The 14,535-nt window shown below is 45.4% G+C and overlaps 1 pseudogene; it reads left to right on the top strand.

The window, feature by feature from the left end:
- Positions 1-752: 752 nt before the first annotated feature.
- Positions 753-1,337, top strand: LOC147448542 (uncharacterized; annotated as a pseudogene).
- The last annotated feature ends 13,198 nt before the right edge of the window (positions 1,338-14,535 follow it).

Here is a 14,535-nt window from a genome sequence, read left to right on the forward strand (position 1 = left end):
CAATGCTACTTTACCTAAATAATGCTATCGTTGAGCATGAATGCTCAACGAGGGGTTGGGCAATGATGGTGCAACTGAGTTGCGTCGACCTAAGATAGCGGTACTAGCATCAGTGTGGAATTGTGAGGACTCATGAAGAAGCGATGGAGCAAATACTAGGTGCAGATTGCAGCAGGTTGGATTGTGATATGTATGCCAGATGTGGCACTTTACAGGTCACGCGATGATTTTGGGCCTCTCATGATCGAGATGTTTGCAGGTACATGAAGTATAGTCACCGTTTACTCTATGGCTTGTTTTTTTGGCTTGTTATTCGGAGCTCTTTTGGAGATCTAGTCAAAACCATAGCTTGAATGTGGCCATCTATTATGGTCGCATTGGGATTCGGAGCGGCCCATGCTTGTTGCAGTCGCCATTGTTGGCAAGTATCAAAGCATCCAGGGACTTCATTCTTGTGGGTCAATTATGTTTAATTAAAGTCGAAGAAGGCCTTGGTTCCAAAGTATGGTCTTAGGTTATGGTAAGGGATGTGAAGCTATACACAGAGGATCGACACCGGGTTGCCTCTCGTGGAAGCTGGCCAAAGTTGCAAGATAGGTTTTTTTTTAAAAAGATGGCCGTGCTATAAAAAAAAACGAGGGCATTGCAGTTTGCATGGGAAAGGCGCCACCTGTTGAAAGGGTGAAGGCCGTCTGCAGTGGACGAGCATAGAGGGAAAGAAGTAATGCCAACAAGGTGGCGGACTGCAGTTGATGGAGAAGAGCCACCTGCATTCAAAAAGAAGCACAAGAAGATGCGCCATCGGAAGCAAAGGGAGGTGGTGTAGTGGAGGTGCAGGAGGCACCAGTGGGGGGTCACTAAGGCAACCAAAAGGGGGGGGCAGTAGTCGAGGAGGAGACGGTAAGGGGCTGCAGTTGAAAGGGTTGCTGTAGGGTAGCACAATAGGAGGAGGTACAACTTTTGGGAGGCAAGGAAGGGCCACCGGTTGTAGTAAAGGGTGGACGCCAGAGAGTAGCAAGAAAGGAGACACAGCAGGTGACGGGGTCATTTGTTGTGGCCATGACCACGCCAGGAGAAGAAGAAAAGCCGCCAGGGGCTGGTTTTTAGAAGGCGGGGAGGAGCTGCAGGTTAGGGTGGCACAACTGAGAGGAGGCGGGTTGGCTTGTGAGAGGCCGCCAGGACAAGGACGGGCACTTTAGAGGAGCCGACCGAGTTGGACACCAGGTGGTGGGCTGGCCGAGAGCAGAGAAGGGGAAGTGGCGCCAGCCGTATGGGAAGCATGGCATGCCAGGAAAGAGGAGGTGCTGAAGCCAAGGGCTGAGGGCCGCAGTTCATGAAGAAAGAGGTGCGGCCAAGGACAAGTGGCCGGCTCAAGCGAAAAGGGGAGTTCAGACGTGAGTAGAAGAGAAGGACTGCCAGCAGCACTGCTGTGAGAGATCTTGGAAAGAGATCGCCAGTGAGGAGAGGATCAAACTGCCTGAAGCATTATGCTATGAAGTCGGCAATTATCCCAGTCTCCCTCCTTGTATTGATCGGGTTGATGTGATACATAGCTGATTGTGTTTTTTTTTGTCGAGTTTTTTGTCAATATTATCTTCCTCGTGTTCTTTGCCGTATGCCCGTGGTAGCAGTGGCTCCGGGATTGTGTGTCTGTGAGCAGAGAGGGAGGTAGAGATATTGTGCGGGCAACGTGTTGACGGGAGCAAAGCGAACCCCGAACCCCGAACCCCGACGGCCTCTAAAACACCGGGGACCGAATGGCGCGCCTCGAGCCTGTCATGGTAAAGCAAACAGGGGGCACCACCTAGCTTCAGCGGCTGGGACACAAACAACACACCACCATAACAAAGTTTTCATCCAAGAGAGATGGATGCTTGGGAGCAATGATGAAGAGGAAAGGGAATGAGATCAAGTGAGAGAGAAAGAGAGAGAGAGAGAGTGAGGGAGTGGGTATAGCGGCTTAGTACTTAGGCACCACAAAAGGATGGCGAATCCGCACACCCTTCACACATACACAAGCTCACTCCAAACACAAGACTAGGTGGCGATTCCGCACACCTCACATGGGCAAAACATTGCAAGAAAACATACTCACAAAACCTTAAGCTTTATTTAGAGAATAAGGCGATGAAATGGGGAGCATAGGGTAGGGGAATGAGAAGGGAGAGCGTGGTAGAGCACATGGAGGATAGGTGGGAGTTGATGGCGAAGACTCGGACGAGGGTTACAACCATCATCCTTCATTTAGTTTCCCTTCATCTTCCATAGCCCAAGGGTGTAGAGGTCATGCTTAAGACGAGCATGGTGATTGCGGTGATGGTGATGGTGTGGGTGTGTGTGTGTGTGTGCACTAGGCACACACAGTGCATAGTGTGTTCTTTGGTGATGTTGTGTGTGTGTTTAGTGTGATGGTGACCCCTCTTTATATAGGGGAGGAGGGGGGAGGAATTCTAGAATTTAGAAATGAAGAAATCATTATCTACATAGGCCATGTGACTGTGGGCCCCACTTGTCTGGCTGTGTGTATATGTGCCAGAACAGCAGTCTCATGAGAGAGAGACTAAGAGAGATAGAGATGGGTTGATGAAAAAAAGTGAGAGGTGACATGGAGAATAAAGTAATTACAAAAGGGGAGAGAGGGGAGTGTGTTCAGAGGTGAATCTGTGTGCAGATGTGTGTGAACACAAGAAAAATCAGGTAACCATCGGGTGGGGATGGGTCTGTGGGCACCTTTTTCAGTGAAACTGAGTATGTGTGAGTGTCGGGGAGGTTATTTAGCTACAAGACAAGAGACATGGAGCCCTTTAGAGAGAGAGGGGGATATTTGGGTCATGGTATATGATAGGAGAGAGAAAGAGGGGGTGGGGTATACTATTTTGGAAGATAGGGTAAGTTGCATGTGAGTTAGGGTGCATTATTGGTGAGTTAAAATGCATTATTGGTGAGAGGTGGGGTAGCTTGAGGGGAGAGAGAAAGGAGAAAGGACAAGGGGAAGAGAGAGGGGGTTGACCTTTTGAGTGGAGGAGAGGAAAAGGGACACACGGCGGGGCAACAGTGAAGAAAAAAGGAGGCAAGGTGGGGATGGGCTACCCCGCAGGCATGAGGTGGCCTATTTTACCTTTCTTATATATTTAGATAATCATACTTTATTTTTTTTCTTACTTTTTCCAATGCCTTTTATCACTCCCTCCCTGAGAGGGGGTTTTCATGGGGTGGGGACGAGAGAAGAGGGGTATGGGAGCTTGGCTTGTGAAAAGCCCCCATCATTAGCCCTCCCCTTTTGGCTAGAGGCATTCATGTCTCTAGCTCATTTGTTTGATCATTATTGTCGGAGGTGGCGGCTGATGGTGTGTCCTCATCTGGAATGTCAATTGGTGGAGCCTGGTCAAATCGAAGAAAAGAAGGTTTAAGTCACCAACCATTTACCCTGGTTTTATGAAGTTTTCCATCAGCCTCCATAAGCTGGTAGCTTCCATTGGCATACTTTTTCCTGACGATGAAGGACCTTCCCATCGGAGTAGGAGTTTCTTATCCTTGCGCGTGTCGAAGCGATTGTTGTAGCGGAGCACCAACATTCCTTTCTTCAATTCTTTTTTCCGGAGATGCTCGTTAAAGCTAAGCCGTCAATGCTCTGCTTGTGCTGCATAATAATTTATTGCTTCTTCTCTATCCAGCTGCAGTCTTTCCAAGTTGATGATGTGATCTCTCAAATGCATGTTGGGCTGTTGAAGCTGGCTTGCCATTACTCTGAGACTTTGTAGTTGCACTTCAATGGGCAAGATTGCTTCCTTACCAAATACTAGATGATACAATGTGAATCCCAAGGATGTACGAAATGAAGTTCTGTAGGCCCATAAAGCTGGTAGCAGATACTTATCCCAGTCTCCAGGATGATTGTTTACCTGCTTGGTAATAATTTTAGAAACCATTCCATTTACCTTTTCAACTAGGCCATTACATTGAGGGTAATATGGTGAAGAGTGCCTCCTTGTAATGCCCAGTTTCTGCATTAATTCTCCTACCAAGTCTGCTCTGAAACTTGGCCCTCTATCAGAGATGATCTCTAAAGGTGTGCCAAACCTATAGCATATGTGCTCGTAGATAAATTTAGCTACCTCTACCGCTGTGATTCTAGTGGTGGTTGTAGCCTCTGCCCATCTAGTCATGTAGTCGACCCCCATGATAATGTATAATTTTCCTGAGTTGGCCCTAGGTAATGGCCCAATGGCATCGATACCCCATTTTTCAAATGGGCCATATGAGAGAATAGGTGTCTGTGGTTCAGGCATAAGTGACCTAGTGCCGGCCTTTTGACACAACTTACACGTTTTGCACTAGTGGTGTACATCACGGTTGAGGCTAGGCCATATGAAGCCTGCCTGCAAGATTTTCCTACTTGTTATGTCTAGGGAAAAGTGACCACCACAAACCCCGTCGTGACAACTAGCAATTACTCCCGTGATTTCCTGAGAGAGAGGGACCTTCCTGAGTATTTGGTTCTTACCCTTACAGTACAAACCGTCATTGATGAGTCGATACCTTGTGTCCTTCCGCGTCAGCCATTGCTTCTGTCCCTTTGTTAAATCTGATGGGCATTCCCCTGTTTCCAAAAAATGCATGATGTCAGGCAAGGCATCACTTCCTTGAAATAGAGGGAGCTTTAGTTTTATTGCTCCAACCACCACTTCCTGTAGTCTTTCATTTGCTAGGGCATCTGCTTCTTGGTTTTGAGCCCTTGGGATATGGTGTATTTGAACTTCTTCAAAATTACCCAACAAGGTTTTTACACCACTTAAGTGAGTCCTTAAACTAGGATTCTTGCATGTCCATGCTCCATTTACTTGCCTTACCAGAAGTAGAGCATCCCCAAATACATTAAGGCGTTGTACACCTTGTGAGACGCACCATTGTAGACCCTTGGTTAGTGCTGCATACTCAGATTCATTGTTAGAATGTGAATCTAACAATTGGCCCAACGAAAATACCTTTGTCCCTTTGTCATCAAAGACCACTATGCCTGCAGCTGCTATGTCGGATGCTCGCTTGTAGGCTCCATCAAAGTAGAGAGAGTATGCTCCTTCTACCATCGGTGGTACTGGAGGTAATCGGACTTCTCCTTCCTTAGATTGCTTCTCCTTCCCTTCAAAGACTTGGTAGGTCATGAGTCCCCCCAAACTTGCCCTTGTTGTGCTTTCTACCTGTACCGTGTAGTCAAACTCTTGCAGACGAACTAGCCATTTAGTAATTCTAGCAGACACATCCATGTGTTGTACAACATAGGGAAATATTTCATTCGTGGTTAGAATCACAAATTGCTTAGGAAGCAAATATGACCTAAACTTTTTAGTTGCAAATCTAAGAGCTAGGACTAAGTGTTCCACATGGGTGAAACCTTTCTCTCCTGCTGTCATCATTCGACTAGAGAAGTAGACTGGCCTCATGAAAGATGTCGTCGTATCCTTTTGGAGTAGCATAGCCCCCAAGGAGTCATCACCAACACTTGAGGTGACATAGAATTTTTCATCCCACTTAGGTGGTGAGATAGTTGGCAGAGTGGCTAAGACCTCCCTTACCTTGTTGTAGTGATGTTCGCTTTCCTCGTCCCAAGCGAAAGTTCATCTTTGAGTGAGTTGTTGCAGTGGTAGAACAAGTTGTGATAGTAGATGTATGAATCTACTTAAGTACCTCACCTTCTGCAGAAAAGAGACCAATTGACGTGCGGTCGTTGGTGAAGGTAGGGCTATGAGTGCGGACACCTTACTTGGGTCGGCATTGATACCTCTTGCTAAAATTTCATGGCCTAATAGAATGACTTTACTCTCCCCAATGTGACATTTATCCACATTTAATTGCCCACCTAGGCTCTGCAACCTGGCCAAAACTTCAGTTACCTTTTCTAAATGTGAAATACGGGAGATATATATACAAAAATCATCAATGAACACTCTTATGGATGTTCCAAAGAACGGTTGAAAAACATATGTGACATATCTTTGGAATGTGGCAGGTGCATTTGTGAGACCAAATGGCATAACCCTGTATGCAAAACAACCCCATGGCGTGATAAAAGTGGTTTTTAGCTGATCTTCCAAGGCTATGCGTATTTGAAAGTATCCTGAATAACCATCACAGACGGTATAGCATTCAAAACCCACTACTTCATTCAGAATTTCATCCAAGAAAGGGAGAGGAAAGTGGTCTCTCTTTGTAGCTGCATTTAGTGGTTTGTAGTCAACATAGACCCTCCGCTTACCATTCTTTTTAGGCGTCACCACTATGGGTGACACCCATTCTGAGTTTTCTACAGGATAGATGAATCCCGCCTCCAGCAGTTTCCTTACCTCGGCCAAGAGTGCCTTTTCTTGTATGACCCCCAGTCGTCGTAGCTTTTGCACAACTGGTTTTACCCCTTCCTTTAGCTTAATATGATGCTCCACCACTGTAATGCCTGTGATTCTTTCATAGTTGTCAATGAACAGGTTAGGAAATCCCATCAACATTTGCAAAAAACTATCTTTCTCCTCAAGTGTTAATTCCGTAGACAACATACCCTTCAACCTACTTCCTCCTAGGCCAGGTGATTTGCTCTCCCCTTCATTGGGTTGCCCTTTTGGTGATGGATCACCAGTTGTGCTTACCCTTTGTGGATCCTTCATAATGATACCCATCACATCAATGGAATTGTCACTTTCGTCGGTGGATGTGGTCTCCTCCTCAGAACTGGAAGATTCGCTAGTGGTTTCATCTGTCGATGTTTCCAGATTCATTTGCTTCTGCTTGCCAATCCTCATGTCGTAGTAGATTGTCTCCCCTTTCTTACCGGTCATGCGTAGAAGGCCAGTACCCCAGTCCTGTTTTGCCTTCATGGCCATCAACCATGGCCTTCCCAAAATTAGCGGATAGCCCTCCCCCTTAGTAGGCATTACAAAAACATCTACCTCTACCTCAGTGTTGAAAGCTTTGATTTTCACGGCACTTACCACACCCACACACTTTACTTTTGCGTTGTTTGCCATCTTTGCCTTGCATGGAGAAGGCTTGTCAACCTCGAGCCCTAATCGAAGCATCATAGCTTCGCTCATTACACAAATTTGTGCACCTCCATCAATGTAGGTGTTTCCAACCCTCTTTCCTTTTATGTTTACTTTGACAATTGGAAGGATGTCATCCATGTTGCATCCCAAAATTGCTCTGGCTACCTTTGTTTTGGAGCGTCTTGTACTTACCATTTTAGACCATTCTCGCCTTACTTTTGGTGCAAGATGTAGCAGCTCTGGCCATGTAATCTTCGGTCCTTGCTCTGCCACATCCAATGTTAGATCATAGGGCTTAGAACTTTCCCCTAGCTGAAAGTCGGTGATGCCCAATTTCCGTCGTGGCCTGGATGGCCTCTTGCTAGTTTCTCCTCTCATGCTTCTCTCATCATCTGATTGTGTAGATTTCTCCCTCTTAGCTCTTTTCATAGTCATGGCTTCAAGTGGTTCTAAAAAGGTTACCTTCTCCTTACCCTTGTTCCTCTCCTTTGCTCTGGGTGGATCCACTACTACGGCTTTTCCTTTCTCTTCGAGCCTTATGATGTTTACAGGGCGATCAGGTGGTGGGGCTGGTGGAAGAGGTGGGATGGATGCTTGTAGTGGTGTCTGGGGTGGACGTAGAATTTGTGTTGGTGGGGGTGGTGCTCGGGGTGGGTGTGTTCTTTCTCTAGAGGGTGACAATCGGTTCCTCCTACCTCCTCTATTATAGTTTTGTCATGGTTTGGGACAGTAGTACATACCGTGACCGTCTTCTCCGCAGTTGTAGCAATGATACTCCCTGTTTTGTCGTCGTGCTCTTCCAGGGTCTTGATCTCTTTCTTGACTCCTCCCTTGTTGTATTAAGTGGACAGACAAATTCTGCAGTTGGTCAGTAATATGGGCCAACATATCTTGTTGGTCATCTCTTACCCCAAGAGCCGGTGGTGGTGGTGGAATGGTGGTTGTCGTAGTTGCTGGTCGACGTGATGTTGTTGTTTCTGTTGACTCGATTTCTTTGGCTTTCATTCGCAGCTTCTTGTCCTTAAGGCGAGCAATCTCAACGGCTAACTCGTACGTAGCCGGGAATCTACCTTTCACCTTCTCCTTGAGAAGCGGCCATAAGCCATGAGTGAACCGATCTTATTTTAGGAAATCGGGTGCAGCTTCCCCCCTTGCCAGTGACTCAACCCACCGTTCCCACAAATCCACAAATTTGGACTCATAGGTGGCATATTCCAAAAGACCCTCCCGCTTCAAGTCTCTCAACTTGTCCCACAACTTTTCTAAAGTGGTACCTCCCCCAAAGTGCCTCTTAAAAGCGGTTTTTAAGGGTTCCCAGTCATCCTTGGTTGCTTGTGGAAGTGCATTGTACCATGATCTAGCTTCTAGCTTCATGAGATGCTTAAAGATTCTAACCCAGGACTCATCCGTATCTTTGTTGCTCACTACACATGCTACTTCAAAGTCATCTAGGAAGTCTGTTACCAAATCCTCCCTCTTCTTTCCTTTAAATGTTGGAAATGCTACACTTGCCATGATTACTGAGAGAGAGCTAGAAAGACACACTGCTTAACTTGCAAAAGTTTTTTTCGTCTTTACAAGGAGGCGTGTATACCCTCTTATACTAGGACATAGATTAAAACTTCAAACGGTACATTTCCTTGTACCAAAGGTAAGACAAATGGTTGATCTGATGCCAGAACCTGAAAAAATCGCTTCCCACCCAGCATGGTGTCAATGACGTGCTCGTAGTGAGCCTTCAAATCTAGTATTACCTTGATTGAGCGTACGCGTGTTGGTATGTGTGATCTGTCTTGAGGTAGGTTGTACTGATTCATGTGAAGCTTAGAGGTGCTTAGTCACTGTCCAAGCTTGTAGGAGAGGGTGGTGTTCTTTCCTGAAACAAACTCAGTAGATCCTTAGTTTCTCTAGTGAGAGTGCGAGCCAATGATTCCGTTAACTGTGCTGCAGCATCAAGTGCGACTTGAAACCTGACTGTGATAATTACCTCGGTGACTTGAGTTACCCGATTCTCAAAGTAGAATAGTGTTGATTCTCTATTGTGTAGAGTTCCTTTCATTTTGTTGTTGTGGGTTTGTTGGAGGTTGCGGACATGGTTTCAACCTTCTCCTTCTTCTTCTTGGCACTTGGCCTATGTATATCCACGGGGTTTGGCGTGTTGGTAGACTCTCCCACTACAAATCGATTACCGTTACGCCTGGCACTCGAGCTTCGATGGAGATGCGGAGTTCGTCTAGTTGTGCTTGGAGCTCTTCTTCTTCTGTCGTCCAATTAGCAAATCCTGCTAGCCATTCATCCATTCACAATAGTTTATGGGTTTCAGTCTTGTAAACTGAAGGGTTTCATGAAAAGATCCTCAGTGGGGCCACCAAATGACGGGAGCAAAGCGAACCCCGAACCCCGACGGCCTCTAAAACACCGGGGACCGAATGGCGCGCCTCGAGCCTGTCATGGTAAAGCAAACAGGGGGCACCACCTAGCTTCAGCGGCTAGGACGCAAACAACACACCACCATAACAAAGTTTTCATCCAAGAGAGATGGATGCTTGGGAGCAATGATGAAGAGGAAAGGGAATGAGATCAAGTGAGAGAGAGAGAGAGAGAGAGAGAGAGAGTGAGGGAGGGGGTATAGCGGCTTAGTACTTAGGCACCACAAAAGGATGGCGAATCCGCACACCCTTCACACATACACAAGCTCACTCCAAACACAAGACTAGGTGGCGATTCCGCACACCTCACATAGGCAAAACATTGCAAGAAAACATACTCACAAAACCTTAAGCTTTATTTAGAGAATAAGGCGATGAAATGGGGAGCATAGGGTAGGGGAATGAGAAGGGAGAGCGTGGTAGAGCACATGGCGGATAGGTGGGAGTTGATGGCGAAGACTTGCACGAGGATTACAACCATCATCCTTCATTTAGTTTCCCTTCATCTTCCATAGCCCAAGGGTGTAGAGTTCAATTTTGGGTTGTGAACTCCATGGCCATCCAGTGGTTGTGGGCGTAAGTGGCCGAGAGCTGAGAGAGTTTGACTATGTGTCCAGTGAATCATTTTGGGCGCCACTGATGGTTGGTTTGGCATGCCATGCAAGCACTAAGAGATAAGGTGGGGATTAGTTTGATGATCCTCAGTTGGCGCAGGTAAAGTGGATGCGCATCAGAAAGGGGGGGGGGGGGGGGGGGAGAGTAAGAGGCTGCATGACAGGCATTGATCGTGTAGGAGTTTCGGAGGCTATTGCATGATGGGAGGGAGTTGGTGGGTTTCTAGTTAAGAGGGAGAAGGAGCCAACTGTAGTGGGCAGGAGAGGGAGAAATGTCTGCATCCCAGCACGCTTTTAGTAAGGCAGTCGTCTTCATCAGAATGCCAGCCTGCAGGAAGACGAGCTGGTTCCCTGCAACAAGCGACTACTGCTGCTGTAGCTGGCTATTGCCATAACCAAACAACTTGAATTGTCCTTGTCCGGTTCCATGTTGAAGAAGCTATGCGAGATAGTATTCGGTGCCTCAGTGTGCCCGAACAAACCCCCACTCACTATCTTGAAGAAGCTCGCTTTTTTTTTCCTGGGTTTTTTTTTTTCTTTATTACTCCCAACTCCCTACAGACAGGAAGGGATCACCAAAGAAAGGCTACACACCTATCATGGTGAAAAAATCATTGTGCACTTACATCTCTTATACTGATGATTAACACACACACACACACACACACACACACACACACACACACACACACACACACATACACATCGTCATCATCTTTGCCATCTCGATGGAACAGACCGCATCTCCCTACCTAAGCACATACACTTGGGACGTGCCAATATCTCTCACAAAGTAATCCGCAATGATAACCATCACCGTTTTCCCCTAGACCTTGCTTGTCGCACCTATCCAACAGGTGGGTAATTCTCGCCGTTCTTCTCCAAACATATGCCTCCTCTACTATGCCTCATTCAAAACCAACAACACATTGATTGCACACCGCTACATCATCAATAACCCACTTGTTTGCATTGCTTCTACACCAAAAACCTCGCAATTGCCCTACACCACCGTCAGCTTCGCACTACCTGGCGTTGGGCTTACGAACTCTTTTACTCTATTCGACAGCATGGAATCAGGTTAGTCGAATTTATTCGCCGCAAACCTTCTACCTCGGATCGAGATTTGTAGCAAATCAACATAATTATCAATTTTACCACTCATCATGGAGACAAACTGCGCCAGTAACCCCTCCGATTGGACCACTAGTTCACCTCTCCCGGCACCGACCTTGGAGCAACAAGTCTTCTTGCTACAACAGGAATTAGATGTCGTTCGATGGTCGCAAATTTGGTAAAACAGTGCTATCTTGGTTAACTCAATTTGATGATTATTTTGTTGGCAAATCTTTCACTAAAAAATATAAAAATTAAATGTGCTACTAATCGCCTTTCTGGTCAAGCTTCACTATGGCCCTGGAACGTGCTTCATAAAACGGTCGAACGACGATCAACTTGGGACAGTTTTCAACAGCGGGTCAAAGATTCCTTCCTACCCCTTCAGTTTGGCCTTGACGCTCGTCGTGCTTGGGCCAGATTCTCCTAGGTGCAAGACGACACTATCTCTTTGTTACACCAATCGCTTTTGGGAATGTCTTCTACTCCTCAGTATGGTAGAACAAGTGCCTGCAGAGTCTCTCCAAGGCAAAAATGAAGATAGTCTTCCCAATGGTATACAGTCAAAAGTCAATTCTCTTAAACCGGCGTCTGTTTATGAAGCTAAATCCTTGGCCTAGGATGCTGAGAAAGAAATCAACTCTATCGTCCATGAACTGTGCAACACGCAAAATCCCTACCGTCCCAATTTTCAACCTCGCAGTTGGTGGGGTAACAACAACCGCAACCACAATCGCAACGATAATAATTACAACAAGTATACTTCAAATCCTCACACAAATAATTACACACAAACCCGTCCACCCCCCTTCTCTGTATTCACCAAAATAATCATCGCCAAGAACACAATTCCGCCACTTCACCCACACACACTGCACCTCAAATTTCAAACACACATTATCATCCCAACCCTCCTGCACGTCGCAATGGTGTTTGGTGCTTCAAATGCCGCCAATACAGCCATGTTGAAGCCAACTGCACCAGCAACCGTCCACCCGGTCCTCGCCAACCCACAGCTCGCATACACAACATCGAAGATGCATCAGAACCCCTCAACAATGCCATGGCTGATTGGACAACTGTAACACCACCTCACATATCAGGTAAGCCAATTTAAATTCATGCCTTTCTCCGTCAAACAGGCAAAATTCAAGATTCAAGTTTGTATTTTACACGATGATGGTAGTTTACACGATTTTATTTCTGAAAAATTGGTTAGAAAATTGAATTTAACCACCACACCATCTGCATACAAAGCTAAATGTGCTTTTCAAGGTACTAGGTACAATGGAACACGTGAAATTAAATCTCTCGCAATTACCATTGGTGATTACACAGAACAGCGTGATTTTTTAGATGCACCATTGCAATCCACCGATATCATTTTGGGCACTGGCATTTTCGTCACCAACATAATCCAGAAATTGACTATCGCACACACACAATGAATTTCATTTTCAATGGAAAATCTATTTCACTTCCTGCTGATGCATCACTTGCTATGTTTCCCTTGATACCCCACACACAAGCAAAACGTGCACTAACCTCCCACCCTCTCGTGGTGAATCAGATCATAAAATTAAAATTTTTCCAGGCTCACAACCTCCACACAGAGCACCATATAGACATAGTCCCTTCCACCAACAAGAAATCCAAAAACAAATCACCGAACTCCTAGACAAGGGCCTCATCCATCCTAGTGCATCCCCTTTTGGTGCCCCAGTTCTCTTAGTCCAAAAGAAAAACCACACCTTTCGCATGTGCATAGACTACCGTGCATTAAACAAGGTCACTATAAAAAACCGCTACCCCATCTCACGTATAGACGACCTCCTATATCACTTACGAGGAGCAAAATTGACTTGAAATCAAGATACCATGAGATCCGTATGCGCCCTAATGATATTCTTAAAACTGCATTTCGTACCCAGTCTGGTCATTATGAGTTCATTGTGTTACCGTTTGGTCTCACAAATGCACTTGCCACTTTTGTTAGGATGATGAACAAAAATATTTCTTGATTATCAAGACTTTGTTATTGTGTTCTTTGATGACATTTTGATTTTTATTCGTAATGAGCACAAGCACAAAAATCACATGCATATTGTCTTTGAGCTATTGCGTGACCACCAACTGTTTGCAAACCCTTACAAAATTACATTTTTTCAAACACACATTGATTACTTAGGCCACATAGTCTCAGAAAAAGGCATATCGGTTGACCCTCAAAAGATTGACACTATTAAAACATGGCCTACCCCCAAATCCGTGCATGACATAAAATCCTTTTTAGGTTTAGTAGGTTTTTATCGTAAATTTGTCAAAAACTTCTGACACATTGCATCAGCAATGACCACTCTACTTCGTCAAAAAGTACCATTCAATTGGGGGGGCCCACAACAAAAATCATTTGACAGTCACAAATATCTCCTCACACATGCCCCCATCCTACAATTACTCGACTTCGCACAACCCTTCTTTGTAGTTGTTCGAAATGGGAGTGGCTCAGGCATAGGCGCAGTCTTAATGCAAAATGATCACCCACTTGCCTACGAAATTCAAAAACTCAAACCATCTAAAAACAAATACAACACATACGACAAAGAATTTCTAGCCGTGGTCCACGCTCTAGAAATGTGGAAACATTATCTTATGGGCTCCGAAGTACTAATCAAGACTGACCAACAGGCCATTAAACATCTTTTGACTCAATCCATCATTTTTGATCGTCATATCCAATGGGCCGATTTCATTCAAAATTTACACCCTATGATACAATACCAACCAGGTAAAGCGAATGTAGTAGCAGACGCATTAAGTAGAAAACCTGAAGTGAATCTACTTTTAGTTACTCGTTCATGTGTCTTCGATAAAATCAAGCATGTTTATTTGAATCACATTTCTGTAAGTGATGTGCAATCATTTCATTCTATGCCTAACACATATGCTCACAATCCACATTTCTCACGTGCTTGGTTTGAAATAACTCATAATAATGTTCTTCCCTATGAACACTACACATTGGCAAAAGGGTATCTTTATTTTCAGCAAAAGCTATGCATCACAACACCCTTCAAGGAATTAGCAGTGACTGACATGCATGCACCACCATATATGGGTCACCGAGAAATTCAATCCACACTCACTACATGTCAAGATCATTTGTTTTGGCCTGGAATGAAGGACGATATCACAAAACTTGTTTCAAAATGTTTGATATGTCAAAGAGTTAAACGTCATCATGGTAAGTCTTATGGTCTTTTAATGCCTCTCCCTATCCCTGTTGGCCCTTGGGAACAAATCTCCATGGATTTTATCACAGGACTCCCCACCACATCCTCA

The sequence above is a fragment of the Adiantum capillus-veneris genome, chromosome 10 (genome assembly GCF_014529385.1).
Source record: "Adiantum capillus-veneris isolate H3 chromosome 10, ASM1452938v2, whole genome shotgun sequence".
Classification (NCBI taxonomy): domain Eukaryota; kingdom Viridiplantae; phylum Streptophyta; class Polypodiopsida; order Polypodiales; family Pteridaceae; genus Adiantum; species Adiantum capillus-veneris.